The sequence below is a fragment of the Chenopodium quinoa genome, unplaced genomic scaffold (assembly GCF_001683475.1).
Source record: "Chenopodium quinoa cultivar QQ74 unplaced genomic scaffold, ASM168347v1, whole genome shotgun sequence".
Lineage (NCBI taxonomy): Eukaryota > Viridiplantae > Streptophyta > Magnoliopsida > Caryophyllales > Amaranthaceae > Chenopodium > Chenopodium quinoa.
In genome coordinates, this window is record NW_018742963.1 from 775,121 (window position 1) to 788,545 (window position 13,425).

Genomic DNA, 13,425 nt, shown 5'->3' on the forward strand with positions numbered 1-13,425 from the left:
GCTGAGTTTCTGGCAGCAACAACAGCTAATGGCTTTAACATTCAATTTGTTTTTTAGCCAGCACAGTCACCTGGTTTGAATGTCCTTGACTTAGGGCTTTTTAGGTCTATACAATCTTTGCAATATCAGTCTTTTCCTAGGGACTAAGAGGAGCTAGTTGAAAAGGTCAGACACTCTTATGACACATTCAACCCCCATGTTAACAAGTACATCTGGGTTACATTGCAAAAATGCATGATTAAGATACTCAAGGCAGAAGGTGGTAACAAGTACAAGATACCACATATGAACAAAAAAAAGCTGGAAAACCTTGGCAATCTTCCAGAAATAGTAGAGATTTAGAAAGAGGTAGTATTGGAGGCTGTGGAGTACCTAAACATTATGTTTAGGCCAGCAAATCAAGCCAATGAAGAAGTCACTGAAGATATGGAGGTGGATGCAGATTAGGGGACTCATTACAAGAACAAGACAACACATGGACTGCCACACATAACCATTTCTCTTAGTAAGTTTCTTTATTTGTTTTTTCAAAAAATTGTTGAAGAATCAAGGGGTTAGGTGTAATATTTTGTTCATTACAATTATCCAAACAAGTAAGGCAGTATGTTGTAATGTCTTTAGATTATGATGTGGTCTTTTGCAATGTTTTATGTTCATTACTCAAAGGTATTGTCTTTTTGTACCCACATTTTTAATGGAATATGAATGACAAAGATAGACAATTTATGTGGGCACTCAATCCATCAGAGGGTTACACTGTCATTGTTGAATACTACACATATGCACAAGGGTACCTCAACAACAACAGCATTAAGCATGTTGATGGAGCAATTCACTTGTGATTTGTGAAATTCAATGGAGTCCCTTCATCATGTGGATATGGGTAAGCTAAATATCATATCAAAGTATGGGACTCAATACAAACCAGCAAACACAAGCTAATCACAGGGGACTCCTTTTAAGGGACTGACTAGGCAACAATGAACATGCATAAGACACCAGCCTCATCATTCATCAATCAAGTCCACACAGCCAACATAGTCTATCCCAAGGAACAACAACACAATGAACATGCACAAGATACCAGCCTCATCATTCATCAATCAAGTCCACACAGCCAACATAGTCTATCCCAAGGAACAACAACACAATGAACTCCACACAGCCAACATCAAACATAAGCCAAAATAGACCATGCCAATCAACAAAAACACAATCAACTACACACAACCAACATAAAAAATAAGCCAAAACAGTCCATGCCAATCAACAACATCACAATCAACTCCACACAGGCAACATCAACCATAACCCAACATAGTCCATGCCAATCAACAACAACACAATGAACTCCACACATGCAACATCAACCAGAAGCCAACATCAAACATCCAACATTATTCCAACAAAACAACAGAACATGCAATAGATACAACATTAATTAAAACACTCAACAAACCGTAGTATCCAGGGTCACAGAAATTTCCTCAACAAACCCTAGTATCTAGCATATATCAACACAACAAACAATTAAACCCCCAGATTTATCATAACCAACACCCGCATCAACACAACAAAATACGACAGGATAACATCAAACATAACCTAACCTAGGATAACAAAAAAAAAACCATACAACCCAACATGCAACCAGATCTAGTCAAACATTCCCACAACAGCAAACCCTAGTATCCAGCATAGATCAACCCAACAAAAATTAGGACTCTTTTTTTTTAAAAAAATTAACAATATTAGGGTTAGGAATCGTTACGCAAGGGTTAGTGCTCAGCCTCCTCATCAGAGGAAAGCACCACGAAGTCGCGGTCCGGCAAACCCCGCATACATCTCAGCACCACCAATGCCGCCATCCTACGTTGCCTAATCTTCGGCGGAGGCCTGGAAGCCTTAGATCGAGGCTTGGGGATGGGCGCAGCACTACCCTCCACACTTTGGGACTCCAGATATACACAAACGACATCAAAATCAAGTTTTTTTTGGCCATGGGACTCGCCTTCACCCTCATCCTTGTTCTTCTTCTCCGCCTTGTCAATATTTTTCAAAACTTCCCCCAAAGTCTTGAATGTAGTCGGAGAACAGCAACTTGGCCCATCTTCATGCGTGTACAGGCGACGAGAAAAATCATCACCTCTGTTTAAATCGTTAATCAGGGACTTGATCAACTTAGCCTCGGTGTTGTCGTCGGTGCCAATATAGGCGTCAATTAGTGGATCTAGGTCAGCCATGGAAAATTGGGACTCTGGATTTCGAAGGAAAGGGGAGGGAAAGGGAGATGTCATGAGGTGAAATGGAGAGGAAGGAGGCGAAGGACAGAGGAAGGAGAAGGACACAAAGAACACGAAGAACACAAAGAAGACGAAGAACCAAATCTAGGGTTCTTAAGAACTCTCTAGATCAGTTTGATAAGGTGGTTGGGAAAGATGGAGAATTGTGTCGGTTGGGAGGAGTAAATGGAGGGAGTAATTAGGTTAGGGTAATTTAGGTGATTTGAGTTAAGTGGGGGTTTATGGGTAATAAGGGGTAAAAGTATAAAGTTTTTAATTTTAATGAAGGGTAACATAGTAATTTTAAGGGTTTTTGTTTACCCAAAATGGAAAGAAAAAAGAAAGTTGCACATAATAGTGAACAGACTAAAATGGCAAAAGTTGCACATAAAAAAAACGGAGGTAGTATAATGATCATCATCATAAGAACATCATCAAAAACATCGTTAGTAGTAAGATCCTAGGCATGATACTAAACAGATTAATAACAATCCTAGCATGTCACTAATAACAAAATCAACACGTTATCCTAAACATAATACTACTAATCAAAATCAAAATCAAAACATTATCCTAAACATGATTTCTATTCGAAAGAGTAATTAAATTACTTACTTTGATGCCTCGACCTTCTTGCTATAAGATCAATACACACGTTAGTAAACTGCAAGAAAGTAAAATCAATAAAGTAAATAATAAATTAAATTAATTAAGAATAGAAATATAGATTTGGGATCAAACTCTCAAAAATATCAACCTTTCACGTCGAGGTCAAAGACAACGTCGAGTATGGTTTGGAGTATTCGAATCACGCAAAGGAAGTATGGTGAATGATTAGGATGAATCAAGGATGTGTTTAGGCTAAGAACATCGGGAATTAGGAATTTCAAAGTATGATGATTATGAAGGTTGTTGATAAGGATTGTTGATGATGCTTGTTGATAATTGTTCGTGATTGTGACCCCCTTGAAAACGAGGGAAACGACCTCTATTTATAAGGAAAAAAGAGAGTCGAAACGATCAGAAAAAGATTAGAAGTTCTGGACGCAATAAAACTCCTCTGACGCGACACGACAGGTTTGTCACGGCACGTTGGCTTCTGTCGCATCGCAATAGGACTGACGCGGTGCATTGGACCTGTCGCTGTGCGATGGTTCTAAAAGATATCAAAGTTTGCGCGAAATTTGGTTTCTGATGGGTTTTCTATACGAAATATATTCGAACGTCTTTGAATTTGAATAGGATAAAGATTATCATATGAGAAGTTTTATTCAATCTCGAATTTCTTTGATCTTTATCCTTTCGGAAAGGATAGATTATAACCTTTTAGAGGATCTTAACTGATTTAGGATTAGGAATATGATCATATGGGGCCTAAATAAAATATTTGGACTCCATATAAACATTGGTCCGTATTAAAGGCGGACCTAGGCTCGGTTTGGGCTCGGTTTAGTATTTTGGCCATATCTCATTCGTTTTAAGTCAGATTTGAGCTCATAATATATCGTTAGAAAGCTCTTTTCAAGCCCCATCTATCTAAATAATAACGGGACTGGGAAAATGGAACAAAAATAATCATATTGGACTTTTTTTATAATTTGGACACGAAATGAATGATTTAAGGACACGAAACGAATAATTTTGGATTTAAACACTTTGGGTAAGTTTAGAAATATGGTCAAGGCTTAAGAAAACTTTGCGCGACCCTTCAACACTTTTCCGAACTCGTCAATCAAAACGTGAAAGGTACTCATCACTAGGTTTGGTGTTTGGGGAGACACAATTAGGTGTCTATAGAAGCCCCCACATTGACTGAGTTTGGAGAAACGTAAGTTTTGAACACGCTAGTCAAAGTATTTCGTAAGGGACGGAGAATGATCTAGAACGTTCTGCGATCGTAGACTATTCTTTTAACACTGATATTTGCAAGAAATGTCAGTTCTACAAATAAAGGAGTTAAAGGAAAGAAACGCGTATCTGACACCATCGGACACGCGTTAGTGATGACAATCCACTTTAGGAACAGTTGCCGACACAATTCTTGAATGATGAATGACAATCCAGTTTAGGTAAAGTTGTCAATGCCACGTAACAATCCATCATAGGAAATGTTGCCACGATAAAACGACAATCCGCACCTCGAAAAAATGGCCAAAATCCAATTCGGGAAAAGTTACCAATGCTGCGTAACAATCCATCAGAGGAAATATTGCTACGATTGAAAATCCACACCTTGGAACATAACTCTCGAAAGACAATCCACTTCGGAAATTTTGCCATTGCTATGCGACAATCCATTTAGGAAAATATTGCTACAATCGACAATCCGCGTCTTGGAACATTTGTCAAATAAGTCGATCGACAATCTGCTTCGGGAACATTTGCCACCATTGAGATGAATAAAAATCCACGTCGGAGAACTTTTTCCGAAATATTAAGTTGAATAAAGACCCATGACAATCCCCTTTGGGAAATTTTTCCATGGGGAACTGGGTGAATGACAATCCAATCTCGGAAAAATTGCCAAATGAGAAAGGCACGTGACAATCCACTCTTGAAATATTGCCAAAGGAGATGACAATCCAATCTTGAAAATTTGCCAGAAAGCTGTGTGACAATCCACTCTTGAAAATATTGCCAAAGGAGATGACAATATAATCTCGAAAATTTGCCAGAAAGTTGCGTGACAATCCACTCTTGGAAATATTGCCAAAGGAGATGACAATCCAATCTCGAAAATTTGCTAGAAAGCTGCGTGACAATCCACTCTTGGAAATATTGCCAAAGGAGATGACAATCCAATCTTGGAAAAGTTTCCAGATAGATGAAAAAGACACGTAATAATCCACTCTTGGAAATATTGCCTGCGGGGATAATGTACCTAAGCCCTGCAAAAAGTCAAATTTTGCCAAAGGACCTTGACAGTTGGTTGGCTTAAGGTTAACTCAAGGCTTGGTGTACTTGACTCCTTGTGTAACTTGATGTACTCAAATCGGCTCGATGTGTTTTGACACGACATGGCTTAAAGTGCATGACTCGTGTGTGTAAACTCAACTCGATGTGGTGACATGACTCAATGTGCATGACTCGTGTGTGCATTGTGTGGTGATTGTATTCGTGCAACTCGAAATGTAGTAAAGCAGAAATTTTCTGTCATTTTTGTGGAGGGTACCGACTTTCTCCTGAAAGAAAGACGTGAAAATGAAAAGGGGGTAAGGTGTTGGTGAAAAACAAAGTTTTTGGGTTTCCCTAAAAGGAAAAAGGTTAAAAGAATGAATCGAGTAATGATGCATGTTGAATGAGCTTAATCAGGTGTATGCATTAATCGTTGTATCTCTTGGTGCAAGGATTATAACATCCTAGACTATCTCAATTGATGATCCGATAATGAAAGTATTTGGGTAACTTAGGCTCGAAGGCTAAGTACCTCATACTTTGTGATGCAATGATGATTATGATAATGAGTGATTCGTAGATGACAAGGCATGCTCGGGGTTATATCAAGATTTCATGACAAAGGGTTCCTAAGGGAAGGATTATTTGGCTACGTATTTGTGATGTGTGTGAGAGGGACACTAAGGTTAGGCTGCAAAGACTAAGGGTATGGAAAAATATTTTGAGAAGAGCCAAATGATGGTGACTCTTAGGCTGGGTAAGCTGATGATGTAGGGATCAAGCCCCCAAGTCTAGCTTTAAATGGATAGGGATGAGCATTGGAGATCCCTTGATGTGATCATGCATGAATATTTGATGAACGTGATAGATAAATAATTATTACGGCTGCATCCCAATGTGAGGTTCCCTATGTATCCATTAGAATTCAAGCTGGACGTAGCTCTAGCCGAACCTCGCACAAGTGTGTGTACACCTCGAGGAGGTCTTTCAAGGGTTGTAACGGGGTAGGCTAAAGGTTGAAGAAGAAGGGATAAAGGCTCAAGACCCAAAATAAGCCCCCAAGGTGTGCAACCTTTTATTTGAATCTTGGTACTTGTATGCTTGAGGTTTCTCACTTTTGAACTTGTTTTTGTATTTAAGATTTGTATTTGAATCTTCTTTGGATAAATTTGGGCAATCCCGATCATGCGGTCTATCACTCACTTGGCATTCATGTTTCTCAGGCATGGTGCCGAGCACTCGATAAGAGATGCAATCTGAGACGTGTTCATATCAAGGACATTGAAATACTTGCCCTTCGCACACTTTTATTTCTATTTGCTTCAGGAATACTTAGGATTTTGCTTTGAAAATTGCATGAGTTGCACGCCGTCCCATCCCAAGGTTAGGAAAATAAGGGTTGAACAAATGAAGGTTAAACGTTAGACGAAGCTCAAAGTGGTTTATCAAGAAAGGATTGTATATTTGAAAGGGTAAAGGTGACATGATGTGGCTACAAGGGGCGCCTCAAATCATTGGTATACCTTGTGTTTAGTTTGACGCAAATTTTTTTTATTATATTTTTTTATTTTTTATTTTTTTTGATGAAATGCAATGCAATGATCATATGCAAGGAAATAAATGCTTATTTTATTGAAAATGGAAAAGGTAAAAACAAACTCATGGAGTAAATCTAAGAAAAAAGATGGAGGGTGCCTATGCTAGACTTATTGAGAGAAAAGGAAAAAAAAAATTATGAAAATCCTAAGAATCGAAGTGCCTTGCTCCTCGTTTCTTTATCACTCAGTCTTCTTGCTAGCTGGAGGGAACGAAAGCTTATTTGAATCAATGAAATCTTGAATAAGATTTTGAAACCTGTAACATTCATCCGTGGTATGACCGTTACCTCGATGGTATTTGCAATAAGAGTTGGAATTCCATCTTGAAGATCGTTTTTCTGGTGTTGGATCTTCAGTGGGACCAATAGGCTTGATCAAACCACGATCGTAGAGACGATCAAAAGCGACATCATAGGATATTCCAATAGGTGTGAACTCTCTTCTGGGTTTCTTGGCTTTTTAAGTATCCTTATCGAGGGCCCAAATTTCATCGTCATCGATATTATTAATGTAGTTGCTATTTTGATGGGAAGAAGCGGAAGAAGGATTGTCGTTCTTCCTGCTCTTGCCATTGTTATTAGCTTAAGCCTTCAAGAGCTCATCTTCAATGTCAATCCCTATGTCATAGACTGCCTTGAAAGTAGTCAACCTCAAGAATCTTAGGTGCTTATGATACTTGTCTTGAAGGTTTTGATGAACATTCTCACAAGGTCTTTTTCGTCTAGGGCCTCAATCATCCTAGCAGAAACTTCCTTCCACCTAGTATAGAATTCGATGAAGCCTTCATTGTCCTTTTTCTTCAAGATTTCGAGCTCTCTGTGATCAATCTCTACTTGTACGTTGCACTGGTATCTCTCGATGAAAGTAGGTACTATACTCTCCCAAGTAGCAGTTTCTTTGAAATCCATGGAAAAGAACCATTGTTGGTACACCGGTTCTAATGAAAAAGAGAAATCGAAGGGAAGAGTTTCTTATCAATCCCCTTGATTTCCATGATTATTTCGAAAGCTCTCAAGTGGAAGTAAGGGTTATTCGTGGGCTTAAACATAGGAATGTCAGTGGTAGAGAACTTTTGTGGAATAAGTTCCTTATCTAGTGAGATTCCCTTGGTACTCACGTCAAGATACTCATAGTCATTGGTAACTTGGCTTAGTGTCTCTTGGATGCGCTTGATAGTCTCAGGAGGAACTTGTTTATTAGTGTCTTTAACTTTCTCCATTCCAATGGAGAGTCCCTTGACAAGCTCGGCAAGATTCTCCATGGTTCTTTGGAGATTTTCAACGTCTTCCTTACTGGCCTCCATTGGTTTCTTCTTCCTTCGAACCGTGTTTCTAAAGAAGATCTCATGTATGTAGGAGTTATCTCGAACTAATCGTCCTTCTTTCCTTAACTAAACGCTGTAGAAAGGGAAACCATGGATAATTATTGTCAATCACACGACTCGAACTCGATTCAACATGCATAGATAAGGAAATTCTCAAAAGAGCATGGTGTATGAGGGAGAATGATATGAATGAGGAAAGCATGTAGGAGCAAAATATGCAGGAAGGTGTATGTGTATAAGTATGTGAATGTAGAAAGCATCTAAGAAGGAGGCTGTAATGTGTGGAAAGTTATGTAAAGGGAAAGAATGTATTTGTGGAAAGGCATGGAAATTTCCGTGACTAGGAAAGACCCTCAACTCGAATGACAGAAAATATGACTCATACATGGTTCTAAGACAAGGTCATGGTGTGAAAGAAGACATGTACAAAGTTTGTGCAAGGACTCGGAGTGTAAGTGATATTTACAAGACTCGTGTCATGACCATGTGACTAGATATGTGGGTAAACTCATAGAAGACCGGGGAAAGACCGGCCATATACTGACGTTAAACTGTTTAATTGTCGTAGTGGGATTCGATTTAAAGACTCTAAAAAAAAGACAAAACCATCGTGTGGCAATGGCTCCATCGCGAAACGACAACCTTGACACGGCACGATGGTAACCATCGTCATGCGCCACGGGTCTAAGATTCTGTGCCAATATTGGAACATCATAGTGACCCGTTTTTAGTCGTTCTTTCGAAGTTTAAGGCCTAAAAGTCTTCTAGATTGAACATATTTACACTTTATGAGTTCGTTTTAATTAACCAAATTAATTAAGCAAAGTCTTTTTAGTCCTTGGGTTAGTATTTATAGACATATGTATAAGAAACAATTCAACACAAAGGGTTAGTTTAATCACAAACAAGGTATGCACAAGTAGTCAAGTAGTCACAACATGATGCAATGAGTTTGCCACCTAACCATGGCTCTAGTTTTCTAATGTCAAGGATTTTGGTGTCCAAGAGGGTTCATGGTTAAGAGTCCGGATGCATCGCACGGAAGCCTTACCTTAGAAGTGTTGGTGCGATGGACATGACCCTGCGAGTTAAACTCAACTCCGTGGTTTAGTGAATTCAACAAACTCGGATGCACCCTTTTTACACGGAGCGTTTATTAGGGTGGACGGAGCGTGAATTCCTAAGGGATAAAACCACATGTAAAACACATATGGGTTCAGAAAGGTCGGAAAAACTTAATCAGGAATTAAAATCGTCGAGACAGTACTAGAATCATGCGAAACACGAGGATAGAAAACTGGCGCAGAATCGTCAGATTCTGTCGCTGGTCGGCAGGGACCATTGTCCGGCGACAGCTCTGTCGCGAAGTGACAAAGTTGTCGTCCAACGTTGGTCATTGTCGCCATGCGACAGGTCTGGCACTCTGCGGCAGGCTTGATTTCGATTTTTTTTTTCCGATTTTTGCAATGTCTTTCCGATTTTAGTTGTGAACAAAATTTCGGGCTTTTCCTACGTGTATTCCTATGTTTGACGCATTACGGATGGTCTTTCCAATGCGTACCTTTTTATGCTTATGCCACAATGTTTATAAAAAAATTTCGGACATGAATATCAAGAATCTTTCAAGTCTCATCCACTCATTCTAATTAATTGCTAAACAAATTAGGAATTAATTTAGAAATCCTCCCCAGTGGAGTCGCCAAAAGTTGTAGATATTTTTCACTCCGCCCTACATGTGGGTCATGTTTTTAAGCATGGCGGCGCTCCAAGGAAAAGAAGCTAGAGAAAAAGAGTCGCCAACAAGTTTTAGGAACTTGTAAACTGTTCATGATTATGAAGGTTACACCCCATTCACAATCACAGAGATTGCTAACTCCATAGTGGTCGGGAACCATGACTGGATGTTCGGGGATGATGGTACGAATATGACTTTCAAAGAAGTCAAACCCGCCCTAAAATAGGCCTCTACTAGTAAATCAACACGTTATCCTAAACATAATACTAGTCATCAAAATCAAAGCATTATCCTAAACATCTATTTGAAAGAGTAATTAAATTACTTACTTTGATGCCTCGACCTTCTTGCTATAAGATTAATACACACGTTAGGAAAGTTCAAGAAAGTAAAATCAATAAAGTAAATAATAAATTAAATTAATTAAGAATAGAAATATAGATTTGGGACCAAACCCTCAATATCAACCTTTCACGTCGAGGTCGAAGACAACGTCGATTATAGTTTGGAGTATTCGAATCACGCAAAGGAAGTATGGTGAATGATTAGGATGAATCAAGGATGTGTTTAGGCTAAGAACATTGGGAATTAGGAATTTCAGAGTATGATGATTATGATGGTTGTTGATAAGGATTGTTGATGATGCTTGTTGATAATTGTTCGTGATTGTAACCCCCTTGAAAACGAGGAAAAAGACCTCTATTTATAAGGAAAAAGAGAGTCGAAATGATCAGAAAAAGATTAGAAGTTCTGGACGCAATAGAACTCCTCTGACGCGACGCGACAGGTTTGTCATGGCGAATAGAACTCCTCTGACGCGACGCGACAGGTTTGTCATGGCGAATAGAACTCCTCTGACGCGACGCGACAGGTTTGTCATGGCGCGTTGGACCTGTCGCTGTACGATGGTTTTGAAAGATATCGAAGTTTGCACGGAGTTTGGTTTTTGATGGGTTTTCTATGAGATCGAAATATATTCGAATGTTTTTGAATTCGAATAGGATAAGGATTATCATTTGAGAAGTTTTATTCAATCTCGAATTTCTTTGATTTTTATCTTTTTGGAAAGGATATATTAGATCCTTCTACAGGATTTTACAGGATCCTAACTGATCTAGGATTAGAAATATGATCATATGGGACCTAAATAAAATATTAAGAATCCATATAGACATTGGGTTGTACTAAAGGTGGACCTAGGCTCGATTTGGGCTCGGTTTAGTATTTTGGCCATAACTCATTCGTTTTAAGTCGTATTTGGGCTTATACTCTTTTCAAACCCCATCCGCCTAAATAATAACGGGACTGGGTAAATGGACCAAAAATAATTAGATTGGACTTTTTTTTTTTATAATATGGACACGAAATGAATGATTTTTTAGGAGAAATGAATGATTTTTCAGGAGAAATGAATGATTTTCAGGAGAAATGAATGATTTTGGATTTAAACACTTTGGGTAAGGTTAGAATATGGTCAAGGCTTAAGGAAAATTTGTGGCATAAAACTCAGAGCAGAGCCTTGAAACTAACCCTGGATTCCACGGAATTAGGGAGGAAGCTGTTGAAGTGCTTTAGAAAGATTTTCTATTATAAATATGGAAAGAATCATTGTACACAGGCATCACACAATCTCTAAGCTTTACATTTCTGCGTGGATTGGTGGACTCGCCACCCGCATTGGGGTTTTCTGCGTCATCATCTTGTCTCTCTTCCTCCCTTTCCCCTTTGTTCATTTCTTATAGATCATTCATCTTTATTTCTTGAACCTGCATCATCATTCGCACATCAAGTAATCTAGCTGTTGTCCAATTGTACATGTCCAACAGTTTGGCGCCGTCTGTGGGGACACAGTTAGATCCCCCCATTCATTTCACTTGATTTATCATTTTCATTTCCATTCCCCATGGCTGAGATCAATGATCAAGATCCTACCATGGCTGAGATCCTTGAGCAGTTGCAGGAAGCTAGAGAAGAGTTGAAAGCTGCCCGGGAGCATAGCCAGAAGCTCAAAATGAATTTCAATATCACTAGGAGACTCTGGAAAAGTTGAACAAGGAGCTTGAATATGTCAAGGGCAACAAGATAAGAAGGGTCAAGACTGATGATATCCCCCAATTTTCCCTGATTTCATCCGACGAATCTGATGGAGAGGAAGACAGGTATAAAAATCCTGAGAAAGAGTCAAGTGGAGACACCGACCCAATGGCTAAGAAAGTAGCCATCAATGAGGCCTAGAACCAAAAAATGATGAAGCTCTTGACCCGACTACCAGGTGCGCCAAAACCTGTGGCCTATGATTCCCCTAATGGATTTGCTGAGTCCTCCTTCGTGGAAGAAATTACGCGAGTTCGGATTCCCACGAAGTTGAATATCCCGCATTCCCCAAGCTGTATGATGGGACCACCGATCCTCAAGACCATGTGGCCTAGTGTAAGCAAAAGATGTGGTAGCTATCAATTCCATGGGAGCTTATTGAGCCCACCATGTGCAAGTCCTTTGGCGCTACTTTATCTAGACCTGCACTCCAATGGCTAATTAACCTGAAGCCTGGATCTATCAGTAGCTTCTCTAGCTTGGTGAATAAGTTCTACTAGCAGTTCGCAACCAGCAGAGAACTGGAGAAGCAGTGCAGTGACCTGTACCTAGTCGTCCAAAAGCAGAATGAAACAACCAGAGAGTACTGGGACATGTTCAATAGAGAGATGGTCAACATCAAGAACTGCGATCATTCAACTGCCATAGAATCATTCCGCAGAGGTCTCAATTATCAACCCAGGTTGTATTATGAGTTGACCAAGTATCCTTGTACCTCTTTTGAAGAAGTCAGAACTAGGGTAATGGCCGAGGTTCGTATGGAAGAAGACGAACAAGAAAGGGGCCTAGTCGCAAGAAGACCAACTGGGTATTCTGGAAACCAGTATTTTGGCCCCAGGCAAAGTAACTGGCGTGACAATCTAAGACGCAATAATATAAGCAGTGTGTCAGATTCAAAGGCAGGTGAAGGCTCCAGCAGGCTAGAACCAGAAGATCATCCTGACATCCAGTCGTACAGATTCAATGTGGATGTAGTAGGAGCAGTCAATGCTATGAAAGATATCGAACAACCTGTTAGCTGGCCCAGAAAGCGTGACAAGCCAGATCACCAGAAGGATAAAACCAAATGGTGTGAGTATCATGGGGACCATGTTCATAAGACCGATGAATGCAATGGATTGAAGAGAGAGGTAGCCTGGTTTCTAAAGAAAGGGTACCTGAAAGATCTCTTAGGGAATAAAGGACAGGCGCCCGAAGTCAAGAGGGAAGCCTTACCTAGTCCACCAGCTTCACCTCCACCCAGCGTAGTATCAGTGCCGTAGCAGGAGGATCAAGCATAAGTGGTATGGCCTATTCCAATGCAAAGAAGATAGCGAGGGTCAACACGTCGGCTTCCAGCATCCCTCAGACCTATCCCAATAGAGAAGAAAAGGTATTGGACGAGATGAACATAGTGTTCGATGAAAGTAGATTCAATGACCCAGAGCATCATGATTGTCTGGTTATCTCCCTCCATGTTGGCCTTTGCATAATGAAAAGGGTGTTGGTTGACAATGG